General features: G+C 51.5%; 1 protein-coding gene across 7 annotated transcripts in view; it reads right to left on the bottom strand.

Annotated features, from left to right (window-relative positions):
* The window catches only part of Baiap2 (BAR/IMD domain containing adaptor protein 2), a 67,179-nt gene that overhangs the window by 27,765 nt on the left and 25,936 nt on the right, over positions 1-13,478 (bottom strand).

Below are 13,478 nucleotides of genomic sequence, written 5' to 3'. Positions count from 1 at the left end.
GACAGAAACATGTGACAGAGGAGACATGTGACGGAAGAGCCTTACCGATGGGTGGACTTTTACCTTGGCACAGCTCTGAGAACAAACAGGCACCTACACAGACCTCACACTCATTCAGACACCAGCAAGCCAATGATGTCCCGAGCCCCACTCCAGAGCAGAAACACCTCCCGGTGCAGGACACAGGAAACTACTGTCTCTGACCCAAGGCCCCATTGCCAGTTTCCATAGGAAAAGAAGTGACAGGCTGAATGGCATTCTGGGTCTGGCTGCTCAGCTGGCTCCGGCCTCTGGAGGAAAAGGTGGTCTCAGAACCACTTGCCCTGAAAGAGTGTGCCCTTTTTTCCCAGTGGTGTTCCAGTGACTGGAGTCAGCAGAGCTGGTGGGCCCAGAACAGCCAACAGAAGGAGGACTGTTTGCTTAGCAGGAGACCGAGGTTCAGGGGCCACAGAGCGCCGGACATGGGCATGGCTCTGGCTCCATAAACATTTTTCTCGCACAGCAATACTTCAGGGACCCTGCTGTGCCGTGGCCTACCTGTGAGGAGAAGCTAAGACAACAGAGGCTGAGCCGCTCAGCAGTCAATGCCATCCGTGGCTTTTTCAGTCTGGGTCCCACCTAGCTCATACCCATTTGCCTCTGGCACACGCTCCAGGCTGGACTAATGTCTGCGTTTGCCCAATGTTGGACTGAGCTGAGCCCCCAGCAAAGTCATCACTAAGCTGCCACACACCCACCTCCTGCTTGTGGCAAGTATACAACAGACAGAGGCGTAAGGAAGAGCCTCCAGGACCGAGGGCCAGGCACACTTTCTTTTCGGTCCAACAGTGACTAAGTCAGTAGATCCCAGCATCTACCTCCCACCTCGCACCTAGAGGTGAGGCCCGGAGGGTCTTGGTTGGCTGCCTTGCTGTGTTCTTGACCCACCACGTATCCTCTGTTGTCAACTGGGCATGAGACCCTAGTTCCTCTTTTTTTCTAGGGTCCGAGACCTGGGGTGACACCCTGGGTCTCATGCTCAGTTGTCCACAGGGGACATGTAATGGGTCAGGTACATAAGGCACCTAGGACCAATAAGCCTGCTGCCCTCTCTCTCTGCCACAGGCCCACCTCATCTGTGAGATAAATTCTCTCATTTTCCTGTATGTAGAGAACAGGAGTCTCACTCTACTTACTTGATTGGCCACTATCTGTTAGCTCCTTTTGAGGAGACCAGACACTGGCTAGGTACTATGGGCATAGACAGAGGGGAGCCTATGCCTGTGCCTGGAAGCCAGAGTTGATGCTGCTAAGCTGCACCCCGAGTCCTTTCAGATGCAGGACTTTTCTCCCAAGGAGGCTTTCTGGCACCCACTGTCACCAGCTAGAAACCAAAAGAAATCCTGACAACAGAAGTCCATGTCCTAGCTAGAGGGTTCTTTCCTCTAGGACCTCAGCTTCCTTCTGGGAGTTCATCTGGGACCCATGGGGATCAGATTCTTGGGAACCCTCTTAGTCCCAAGAGTTGCTTTAATATCATTGATCATAGGGACACTGAACACTGTACAGACTTCCTACACTAGCGAGCACGGCTTACAAGGCTATGCCAGCCAACTGGGCCCAGTCAGTTAGCAGGGTAGTCAGGGGCCAGATCTAGGGCTTACCCTACAGCCCCACCCTGCTTGCCCACCACCTCCCTGCAGGTCATCCTCTGTGGTCAGAAGGCAAACTAACAGTTGCCTGGGACTTTGTACAGACTATCTAATTTACCTGGATACACATGCCTGCGGCTGTCAGGGCTAAATATCTCAGCACAACTATCTGCCTACCACCCTGTCCCAAGTGTCTATGACCACAGGCTTAACACCACACCCTTGTAATGAAAAGGTACAATGGTACACCCAGAAACTGAACTCCCAGAGGTGACAGGGCTGCCATAACTGTACGTGGCCAATAGGAAGCTGTGACCACCAAGTCAGTGACAACCTACACACAGAGGGACAGGGCAAGTAGCCTCTGGTTTGCCAGGTCCCTCTGTAAAGGATGGAAGTCCCATTCCTAGCATATTCTAAACCTGGACTCTGATGTGCTTGAAGTGACTGGGGCAGCATTTAATGTGAAGGAGTCTGTCCCTTATCCCTTCTGAGAAGCAGAGACAAGTGGGTGAGGGCAGTGGAAAGGGGCAAGGCCACAGGTACAGTCCCCATGAGGAAAGGCCTTGGTTTCCACTGGCACACATGCACAGCCATGCTGACTTTCATCAGGCCATCAGGGAAGTGTCCTACATGCTCAGAACAGAGCTCATAGGAAACCCAAAGCCACAAATCAGAGTTTTCTACACTCAGACCAGAAGCCACCAGTATGCAAGCCAGAAGGACAGCCATGTGAGTGGCAGGTCCCAGAGTCCTCTGTGCTTTTCTGCATCTGTAAGTCCTGGAAGAATGAAAACCCATTGCCCCATGACAAGGAAGGAAGTACCTGGGGAAGCTCTCTTGGCTTCCTGCATTTGTAGGTCCCGTAGGATGAAAGCCCACTGCACCACGACAAGGAAGAAGCACAGGGGGCTGGGGATCTAGCTCAGTGGTAGAGCGCTTGCCTAGGAAGCGCAAGGCCCTGGGTTCCGTCCCCAGCTCCGAAAAAAAGAACCAAAAAAAAAAAAAAAAAAAGAAAAAAAGAAAAAAAGAAAAAAAGAAGGGCTATGGGGTCTAGGAAGGGAGGAATGGGGCAGCAGCGACCAGACAAACTATGCACTTAGTTAGAAGTCTCCCTATAGATCGGTACTCTCTGACCATATTCTTTTTTTTTTTTGGTTTTTTTTTTTCCGGAGCTGGGGACCTAACCCAGGGCCTTGCGCTTCCTAGGTAAGCGCTCTACCACTGAGCTAAATCCCCAGCCCCGACCATATTCTTTAGACCCAGAGTTACAAGTCAGTGTCAAGACTGAACAGAAAACATTCCCCTACCCACAAAAGCAGCACATGCTAATTCGAGAAGGGTAGAATCAAGCAGTGATGCCCAAGGGTGTGAGAAGTTTCACACAGATTTTCATCCTGGTGGTGGGTGTCAGACCCCACAGGACAGCGGCTACCATTCCATCTGGGCTGTATCAACCCTCAGACATAGAGCACAGTGTCTGGATCAGCTAGAACCTTCAGTTCAGAGCCCCAGCTGCATAGCCTGTTTCCAGACCTAGTGGGTATACACGGGAAAAGGGGGAACACTGAGGCAAAGACACAGAACAGGGTGTGTGTGTGTGTGTGTGTGTGTGTGTACACCTGCACGCGTGTGCGCACGTCGAGCTCTGGGCTAGCTGCAAGCTGGTGCTGTGTAAGATCAGCCCACGTGGTGAAGTTTTAAACTGCACTTTACAAGCAGCTGCAGGAAGACACGTGCAGTGGGGCTTGAGCGCGCAGAGCGCCAGCACTAAACCCCTGCAGTGCCACGACCACAGCATGGAAGGGAAGACTGGCACAGCTATCCACTCTGAGCACCCCCACTGCAGAGGAGGGAACCTCTGACCGGGGCACTGCCTTCTGCCAGAAGCTACAATAAGTTCTGTTCCTTGGCCAGCAGGTGCACAGACGCAGGGGCTGGGCTCTCACAGTGGACTCCATGACCTCACACCTTCTCCTTCTCTTGGAAGCTCCTCCTGGGTATACTGAGCTGCGAGGGAAAGCTTCATTTTTTTTTAAAAGATATTTACTTATTTATTTTTGGTTTGAGACAGGGTTTTTCTGTGTAAAAGCCCTACCTGTTCTGAAACTCACTTTGTAGAGGCTGGCTTTGAACTCAGAGCTCTGCCAGCCTCGCCCTCCCAAGTAAAGGGAGCAAAGGACTGAGCCACCATTGCCTGGCTTAAGATTTTTATTTTTATTTATAGTGTTTGTGCACCTGAGTGTAGGTGCTCTTGGAGGCCAGAAGAGGTCATCGGATCCCCCTGAGGAGAGTTACAGGCAGCTGACACTGGGGCAAGGAAAGAACCAAACTTGGGTCTTCTGGAACAACAGTATGCACACTTAACCACTGACCATCTCTCTAGCCCCAGGAAGAGGCTTTTTAACCAGCCTCAGCCAGGGCAGGATCCACCCATCCCCTGGGGACCTAGAGCTCTTAGGCCACAGCCCAGGTGGGCCCTAAACTTGAAAAACCGGATCAGATTGGGAAAGAAGGCCCAGCGTGCCAGAGCAAACAGTGAATGAGGGAGGGTAAATCTTTACAGACAGCTGCCACCGGATGAACCTCTCCAGGGAGTGGAGTATGTCAGCAGGGGTGACTGGCAGTAGGTGGCCCATCCCAGGGAGCAGGCATGAGAGATCCCGGAGGAACGGAAGTCCCAGGCACACCAGAGCAGTGAGTCAGCCTTAGCCCATCAAAGTGAAAAAGCGGTAACTTAGGAGGGTGAGGATGGGGCTAAGGCCCCAAGATATTTGGGAACTTAGGAAGTAAGGGAGACCCTCCCCCGCAAAGTACACGTAGGTCCCAGAGACAATATGTGACATTTGGGACAAAAGTATAAAAACACAGGCGGCCATAGCAGGAGACCACACCCCCTTCAACTTCTACCAACTAACAGTGAGTCAAGTCGCTGAAAGGTCAGCCACCAGTGAGTCACACTGCATGTTATCCTAACGTCTCAGTTTTAAAGATTTCTGGTGCTATAGGTAACCTGGCTTCAGTCCGTGTGGAAATGTCCCCCTTCTTGGGGGGAAAAAACACATGGGTTGGGATACATTTACAATGCCCATCCGTGTTACAACAGAGGTTAGAGCACCCCCCCTTCCTCCTTTTTTGTTTTTGTTTTGTTTCTCTGAGATAGGATCTCACGTATTTCAGGCTGGCCTCAGGGTCAAACTCACTACATAGCCTTTGAGAGCCTTGAATTCCTGATCCTCCTGCTTCTGCCTCCTGAGTACTGGGATCACAGGTGTGTACCACCACATCCAGCAGACTCCCTTTCCACGGACAGGTAATACTCCATGTGTGGAGAGACCATGTACCTGGGCTGTTTGCCTGTTTTCTCTCGCTGGCAAGTCCATTCCTTCACTGACATCTTTGGTTATTCTGGTGTATACTGCAGACCAGCTGAGATATCTAGCTTTCAACTATTGGGTTGAAATAACTAACTGGGGTTGGATATCTAACTGATCAACTATTGGGTTCTTGAACCTTCCATTGGTAGACAGCCTTTTTTGGACTAAGTGGACCACAGCCCCCAAATCAATTCTGGGTTTATTTGGCTTACACTTCTGTATCATCAAAGGGAGTCTAAACCTGAGTTCATTATCAAGTCAGGACAGAAACTAAAACAGGCAGGAACCTGGAGGCAGGAGTTGATGTAGAGGCTATGGGAGGGGAGCTGCTTTCTGACTTGTTCTTCATGGTTTGGTCAGCCTGCTTTCTTATAGAACCCTGGGCCGATGGCACCACTCACAACAAGTCGGGCCCTCACCAATCCCTAGTTTTAAAAACCTCCACAGGCTTGCCTACAGCATGATCTTATAGAGGCATTTTCTCAGTTGAGTTCCTTCCTCTCAGATGACTATAACTTGTGCCATGATCACATAAAACTATCCAGCACAACTGTTTGTAGGTTCATGACGGCCTTAATTAAGGAATACCTGAACACGATCAGCCTTCCTGCTGTACAGTTTTTTTTAACATTGTGTGTGTGTGTGTGTGTGTGTGTGTGTGTGTGTGTGTGTGTGTGTGTTGGCTGAGTGTATCTATATCTGTGTGTCACGTGTGTGTCTGGTGCAGGGAGGCCAGAACTGGCTGTTGAATCTACGAGAGCTGGGGTTGTGGATTGTCGTGAGTGGCCATGTGGGTGCTGAGAATCAAGCACAGGTCCCTCCCCTGGAGGAGCAGCCAGTGCTCTAGACCACTTAGATACTCCCATGTGGCAAGTGCCCCAGTAGTGGCATAGAAAATGCACATAAACTGTTAGTTTTCAGAACCTCTGGAAAGGAGAGTTGAGAGCAGCCCACACAGAGGCAGATCTCAGTGTCTCCATCTAAACTCAGATACTTACAACCATCCCAGCAACATGAGAGGGCCTGTGTGGATGTTCAGAAATGCCATGGAGGCTGGGAACGGGACAACAGGTAGGATGGGAGGGAAGTGCAACCATGGATAAGGGGAAGGGAATGGGTTCTGGGGATGCCTGTGGCCTACAGTGGCAGAGGCCTCAGGCAGCAGCAGTGGGCCCCACCTTGCTGCTCCTCCCAGTCTTAAACCCAGCCTAGGTGCAGACCTCACCTTCCACTTGAACTTGGCAAGCACCAGGAAGTCTCCTGGGACACAGAGTGCTGGCAGTGGGGACTCAACCGTGCCACTGGCTACAGCTGTGGGTGAATCCTGGGAAGGCTGGTTCTACAGCCACTCCCAGGGGCTGCCAGAAACAGTGTTGGGTCAACGTGGTGGGAGGTTGCTTGGAGATCAAAAGTGGGATGCCATGGCTTTGTTGCTTCTTTGTATCTGAGGGAAGACAGGGCATGCACTCTTCCCACCCCACCCTCTAGCCTATGGGAAAGTTGCAAATACAGTCAGGTTTCATATTTAATATACCAAAGTAGACCTGGTCTCCAGGTTCTCCCAGCATCCTCAGCCCCTGCCTGTAACAGGGCATGGCCGGCTTGTCCCACGCTCTGTGCTGAGCTGAACTTTCAAACCCAGGGGCTGGGCTTCCTCTCACCTTCTGATCCCTCACTATATAGTCCAGATATTTTGTATTTTGGTTCCTCTCTCTCTCTCTCTCTCTCTCTCTCTCTCTCTGTGTGTGTGTGTGTGTGTGTGTGTGCTTTCTCTTTCTCTTCTCCTTCCCCTCTGTTTCCTGCTCTGTGATGACTTCACTGACCCCCTCCTGTGTGGTTGGTGAACTCGGCAGAGAGCTGCCCCCAATAAAACCTTCCTTTATACTTTAATTTGGCCCGAATTGGCTCACTGGTGGAGATAACCTGGTGCAGTGATAGCGTTAGCCTTACCACAGTTCTGAGTGCTCATGCTGGTCCACCTGCTCAGCTCTCTTCTGATACGTTGTGTGTGAACATCCTTTTTCTGAGCCAGCTGCTGACTGATACGATGACACTGCTTCTAGCCCGAATTTCCCTTCCTCTCCTAGGAGCAGGAACTTCTTGCCACGCTGTGACAACACTACCCTGATGCTCAGTAAGGTTGCCACACCCACAGAGCACAGAAATAGCCATTTCGTGGCCCAGTGCCTCCCTGAGGCTCACACTGCTCTTGTTGGGCACACCTTCAGTTTTCTTCCTTGGTAAACCAGCCCTCCATCGACTTGACCGCTGTGCCAAGCAAGCGTGTGGGGTTGTGGGGAACAGTTCAGCTTCCAGCACACCAGGGCCTTACCTCTCTGTAATCGAGGAGTGGCCCCCTAAATTGTATTTTTCATAATAGCCGCACCTTAAAATACGCAGTCTTGGGCCGGTTAAACCGCTCAGCAGGTAAAGGTGCTGCCACCAGGCCTGACCAACTGCGTGTGATCCTGGACCATATGGTACAAGTGTAAATAAAATGTGATAAAATAATTAAAACATCCAGTCTTTACTTTCCCCAGACACTCAGCGTTCCCATAACGTGCAAATGGAAAGATGCTGACGGGAAGAGAGAACCTGGGAGGCTGTGGTGGTGGCAGGAAATGGGTGTAGACGGGGGCCCAGGCTCAGTGCACTGGGCAGCCACCTACAGATCAGTCAGGGAAAGACCAGACTCCACCCAAGGCCCCCGTCAGGCCCCAGATGAAGGGCTCCTGATCCTACATGGAGAGGGAATGACATTTTCATAGGTCTGAGCTTAAAGAGGAAACGTTTAGCCAATGAGAAGGCTCTGTGGGTAAAAGCAGTTGCTACTAAGCCTGATGACCTAAGTTTAATCCCCAGGACCCACAGAGTAGAAGAAAATTAACTCCTGAGAGCGGTCTTCAGACCTCCACACAAAGGCGAAAGCAAAATAAACAAAAGTAAAAAGCAAACTTCTACTAGCACGGCTCAGTCCTACAAAGAGATCCCGGAATGACGGGGAGGCACGCCGAGCGGCTGCACATCACTGAGCTGCTGGACTACAGCACCCCCCACCCCCACACACTCTGTGGCTGCATCCAACTCTCTGTGCAGCATGACATTCGGGACTCACTTGTGTCAGGGCCACCGGCTAGGCAGGCCTGTCAGACACCTGCGTCTAGAAGGCAAACAGGTGATCTAAGTTCAAAACCTGCTCTGCTCAAGAAACTGGGAGAAGGTGGCATCAGGATCAGAAGACACGGGAATCAGTTTCCACCCAGGGCTTACAGGCAGTGCTAAAGAGTGAGCCAGGGGGTTGGGGATTTAGCTCAGCGGTCGAGCGCTTGCCTAGCAAAGGCAAGGCCCTGGGTTCGGTCCCCAGCTCTGAAAAAAAGAAAAAAAAAAAAAAAGAGTGAGCCAGGTGTGGAAGAGACATCTGACACCACACAAGGGGATGGTCCAAATGGTCCTTTAGAGGCTGCTGTCTCCCAAGCTGACTACCTCCCCTAGCAATAGAGACCTTGGTCCCCTGCCTATCTGCTGGCTGAAATTGTCCCCATGCAGAAACCGGTGCCCTGAGTAATAGACCTTAACTCCAGGGTCTGTAAGAAAGGGTTACTGGCCCTGACAGACAGCATTAGAATTAGTCATTAGGACTAGGTCTCTCAGCTCTGGGAAGGGTCTGGTGAGGCAACTGCTCAGGGCTGAATGTTGCTTGTCTCCATTACTATAGCTTAGCATTTCCCGCTGAGGGCTGTTCCCAGACAACCCCCACCCCCTTCTGAGCAGCAAGGGTGAGTGAAGCAGGAAAAAAAATAAGTAAAGAGAAAAGAGCCCCAGGGTCTCTGAGTACCCTCCTCCCAGAGACAGAGGGAGTACTACCCTCTGACATTCTTACACCAGGGGCCAGGATGGGCGTGGTGGCAAACCTATGGGGTCTCAGACAGACCCCACGTCATGCCATGCAGCCAAAGATCAGTGCGTCGTCTTGTGTCCTAGGTCTCTTTCTTTCTTTCTTTCTTTCTTTCTTTCTTTCTTTCTTTCTTTCTTTCTTTCTTCCTTCCTTCCTTCCTTCCTTCCTTCCTTCCTTCCTTTCTTTCTTTCTTTTTTTCCGGAGCTGGGGATCGAACCCAGGGCCTTGCGCTTGCTAGGCAAGCACTCTACCACTGAGCTAAATTCCCAACCCCGTGTCCTAGGTCTCAGTGGGTTCCCTAGGCATTCTATACCTCATGGAGAAGCCGTGTGGCAGGAATAAGGATCCAGGAGAACTAAGGGATTCTGCTCCTGGACCCTCCAAAGTAAAAACCACCAGATGTGCCAATCAGTCAAACCCTTGCAGGTTCAGGAAACTGGATCCAGTGGCCACAGGACCCCATGCAAACCCCAACCTTAACCAGCATGGGAAGATCATCCCAGAAGGAAAGAGACATTGATAATATAGTTGTAATGGAGTGTGTACTCTGCTGGAAGAGGGACAGGCCTCCCTCAGGCCATGGAAGTGGCTGAAATGCTCGATATGCAAAGTCTTAAAGGATGGCAGCAGACAGGGGACTGGTTCTCTGTAGTCAGCAGCCCGGGTGGCGTTTTGCAGGGGGGAGAGGAGGCACCTGCATCCTTCTGGTGATTTGAGCTGCTATAACCTCCTAGAGGTCAGTTTGTCCCCAGAACACGGTAGGGAACCTGGCAGTAGGACCCCTGTGCTATGCAGTGTCATCAATGGGTACCGGGGCACAGCTGTGCTTGACTGCTGAGCACCCCAGTCATTCTGGGAGGAGTCAGAACTGTCATCCTCTCTGCAGTGGCAGAGGACTCCATGCCAAGGGATCAGCTGCTCAGACTTGGCTATAGGCACACATTACCTTCCAGAGCCTTCTGAAGCAAATATCCATGATGCTCAATTATTCTGGTGGCTTCTAGAGCGGAAAGGCACCTCTGAGAGCTAATTAGCATACGCCTGAACAAGGCCCGAATATAGAGCTCTCATTAGGTGAAGACAGACAGCTGAGGGGCTGCCAGGGCACCGTGCTGTTAAAACCACCGGGAGGCAAGAGGGGCAGACAGGAGGTGAGACAGTCAAACCCTCCCTCAGCACCCCCCCTCCAAACCGGACAGTTACCAATCCTGCCTTCTCTCGGCTACTCTCTACACATTGGCTCCTCAGAAGCTCCTCTCCCACCTATGGGAAAGCCAGAGTGGAATGCGGCCAAGGGGTGACCAAGAGAAAATCAATGGCTGTGTTGCCATGGTGATAGCAGTAGACAGCAGAGCTTCTAGTCTTGTTCTGAAACAGAACAAGTCCAAAGAGCCACCTCAATGTTCATGTTGTGTCAACAATCGGACCATGGATACTATGGACTTTGAGAAAAGTAGGGGAGAGGTAGGGCCAAGTTCAGGCTTGCATCCAATGTCACCACTGTCCTGAGTTACTGGCCACTATTTCCATTTTGCCTGCTCAGGTCCCTGCACCAGCGTCATTCAGAGGATTGCTCCATCTGAAGATTTTCAAGCACTCTAGTTAGTCGTGGACCACACGTCTTTGAGGTATGGTGCAGAGTAGCTCTAAGCTCTGTGGCAGCCGCTGCACAGGTCCCACTGTGGCAAAGAGACTAAGATGCTGGGACAAGACCTAATGTCCTCCCATGTGGGTGAGCAGTCAGAGCCTAAGCACAGCTCCAGCAGCATTGGGAACAGGCTCTCAGGATCCCTTGTCCTAGGGATCGTCTCCCTCTGTCCTGTCTGACTTCTACCTGAAGTCTGTAAGGAAATTCAGGTCTGACCAGAGAAGGAAGTGGCCATGTCCCCACTCCCATTCACGGAGACTAAGCTCCTTTAGTAAAGCAAACTAGACCCTTTGTATGCGAGGACAAGCTCCTGCCCACAGTGGGCAGATAGAGTCTGCTATATTCTTTCTGGGTAAATTTACCCCTTAAACCAGCTGATCCAAGGGAACAAGTGGACCCCAAAGACTGGTTAGCAGTGTTGCTTTGTCAGCTGTGCACAGCATCATCTCGGAGTCCTGAGCAAGTGCCACAGCACTGGGGAACAAAGATGGACTCAATGGTATCCAGGAAAACACTGGCCACTGGCCAGGTTTGGGATGGTATGAGGAAGTTCCTTCACAGGGTAGGAAGCCCAACAGGGACAGGCGTCTGGGCCATTAGCACTTTCACATGCTCGGCAGCACAAGGACCTCATAGCTTTTGTGTCCTGTGCAGAAAGAAGTACTACAGAGGTGGAAGACACCCGAAACTCAAGCTGAACCCCGCCCAAGTCCATCCTGGGATCCCAGCTACCCTGGGGATGTGACAAAAGTTCCAGCAGACGGACTGGGGGTGAAAGGTCAAACAGGCAGCTCAGAACCTTCCTGAGGGCTGCTGTCCCACAGACCAGCGCCTGTCTGATGACTGGGCTCCAGTCTGCCTTTCATCTCTCCAGCATTCACTGTCCTCTGACACTTCAGAGACGCGTCTAGCATTCCTAGACATTGTGTGGATGTGGGACTGTCTATGACACACTCCCTTCAGCTCGTAGTCTATCCAGGACACGGTGGAGTCCATTCTCCAGTGATGCACTACTGTCAAGAGACCCCAGGTCAGGGATGAAGTGCTTCCACTGTGTAACTTATACCAAGGACAATGTCACACAAGCCCACAGAGCAATTAAAAGGTTTCAGTTAATAGAAAGTTAGGACCTATTACTGTTAGTTAAAATTTGTTTTTAGATTTGTTTTATACACGAGAGTGTTTTGTCTGCATGTGTGTATGCACCTCATGCAGGCCCACAGCTGGTTGTGAGCTGGTATGGATGCTGGAAGCTGACCCCAGGTTAACTGCTTGCCCACCTCTTCAGTCCTCTTTTAGTTTCTTGATACAGACTCTCATGTAGCCTAGGGCTAGACATCCATACTGTTTAGGCTTCCCCAGTGCTGGGATCACAGGTATGAGGCAAACCTGCTGCTTCCTCCTTCCCCTTTAGGACGGTTTTTGTTTGTTTGTTTGTTTTCTGTTTTGATTTTTGAGACTACTTTAAACTAAGTCTCAGAAACAAGTGATTTCAGGGGTCCCTGGTTTGAGGCCACCTCCCTTCCTTCCTGTACACATACATGCCAAAATGCTCATGACCTAACCTCTGTGACAACTGCTCTTTAGGACACCGGGCTACATAGACTTCTTTCCTCTCAGACTGGACTCTTGAGTCTTGCTACTGGCCAAGAGCCCTATACTGTTTGCCACCTAGGGCTACTGGAAGACTCTTGGCCCTCTCGGTTCCTGCCCATGTTTCTGACTGCATCCAGTAGCCCATCTCTCCTCATGGCAAAGGTCTGTTGGGAAGCCTGGGTCCCCATGCTCTCGGCTGCTGTAGTCTGAATGCAGGTACCTGGTGTGTGTGCCCACACTCCTGACAACCATTGCCCTGGGGAAGGAAGCCCAGGGAAGGAAAGAGACCTTCCCACAGAAGCTGCTGGCCACACTTGGAGTGCCCCACGCCAACTGCTGACTGAAATGTGAGCAGCTGGTGCTGCAATGAGGAACAGTGGATGTGGTAAATAGACTTTGGCTTGGGGCATATGACCGACCACAGATCTGTGAGGCTCCTGGGGGCTCCCAGAGCTATCCTGGCTACAGAGAGGTCCGGCTTATGACTTGGTTTTTATGCTCAGTGGTATCCCTTGTGGGCCTTTGGGATGCTAAAAGGGAGCATGGTTTGAAAGAGCCAATGAACACCTCTGTAGGCTACAACCTGGCACTCAGGAGGAGCCAAGCTTCCCAGAGCAGGAGCAGAGCCAGCAGAGATGACCCATTGTCCTCACAGGCCCGTTAAGCTCTAAGCCTAATGTACTCCAATCAGGTAACTGTGCTGCTCCTTCACTGCCAAGAAATGGCTGGGACCCACCAGTTGAAAGGAGACCCCAGGTCACCAGCCCGGTCTCTGTTATCCTTATTGATATTCCCACCACAGAGCAGACCTGGAGCTGAACATGGACACCTGCTGCGCCTTCTCGGGCTGTCACTCCGCTGCAGCTCAGGTTTTAGCAAATCTAATTCAGACTGCTATTAATCTCCAGACAGAGCCTCAGTGAGGCCGGCAGAACTCTCAGCAGGTGGCCAGGGCTGCCACACAAGAGACCTGGCCACCTGAGCCCACCCGGCTGGCAGTCCTAGAGCCCCAGCTGAGTCTAACCTGGTAACTGCCCAGAGACTTCCATGGCATACTTTTAGAGTAAACATGGGACCATGGGACCCTGGTTGGAGTCCAAGGGGCCCCTGAGTTCCTCACTTTTTACTGTGGAGATGGGAGGGAGAACTAGGGGAGCTTGGTGCCTTTAGCCAGGAAGGGGAGCCCCACCATGCCTGGCCCTCTATTCCCTTGTTGTCCCTATCCTGGGCAAGCAGCTAGTCCAGCCGGGCTCCTCATCAATGTACAATGGTCACAGCTTCCTGTGAGTGGACCTCATTAAGGTCTTCAAACAGTGCCTACCAGCATTTGG

Source organism: Rattus norvegicus, chromosome 10 (genome assembly GCF_036323735.1).
Source record: "Rattus norvegicus strain BN/NHsdMcwi chromosome 10, GRCr8, whole genome shotgun sequence".
NCBI lineage: Eukaryota > Metazoa > Chordata > Mammalia > Rodentia > Muridae > Rattus > Rattus norvegicus.
The sequence above is the reverse complement of the archived record's forward strand: the minus strand, read 5'-3'. Positions and strand labels throughout refer to the sequence as shown.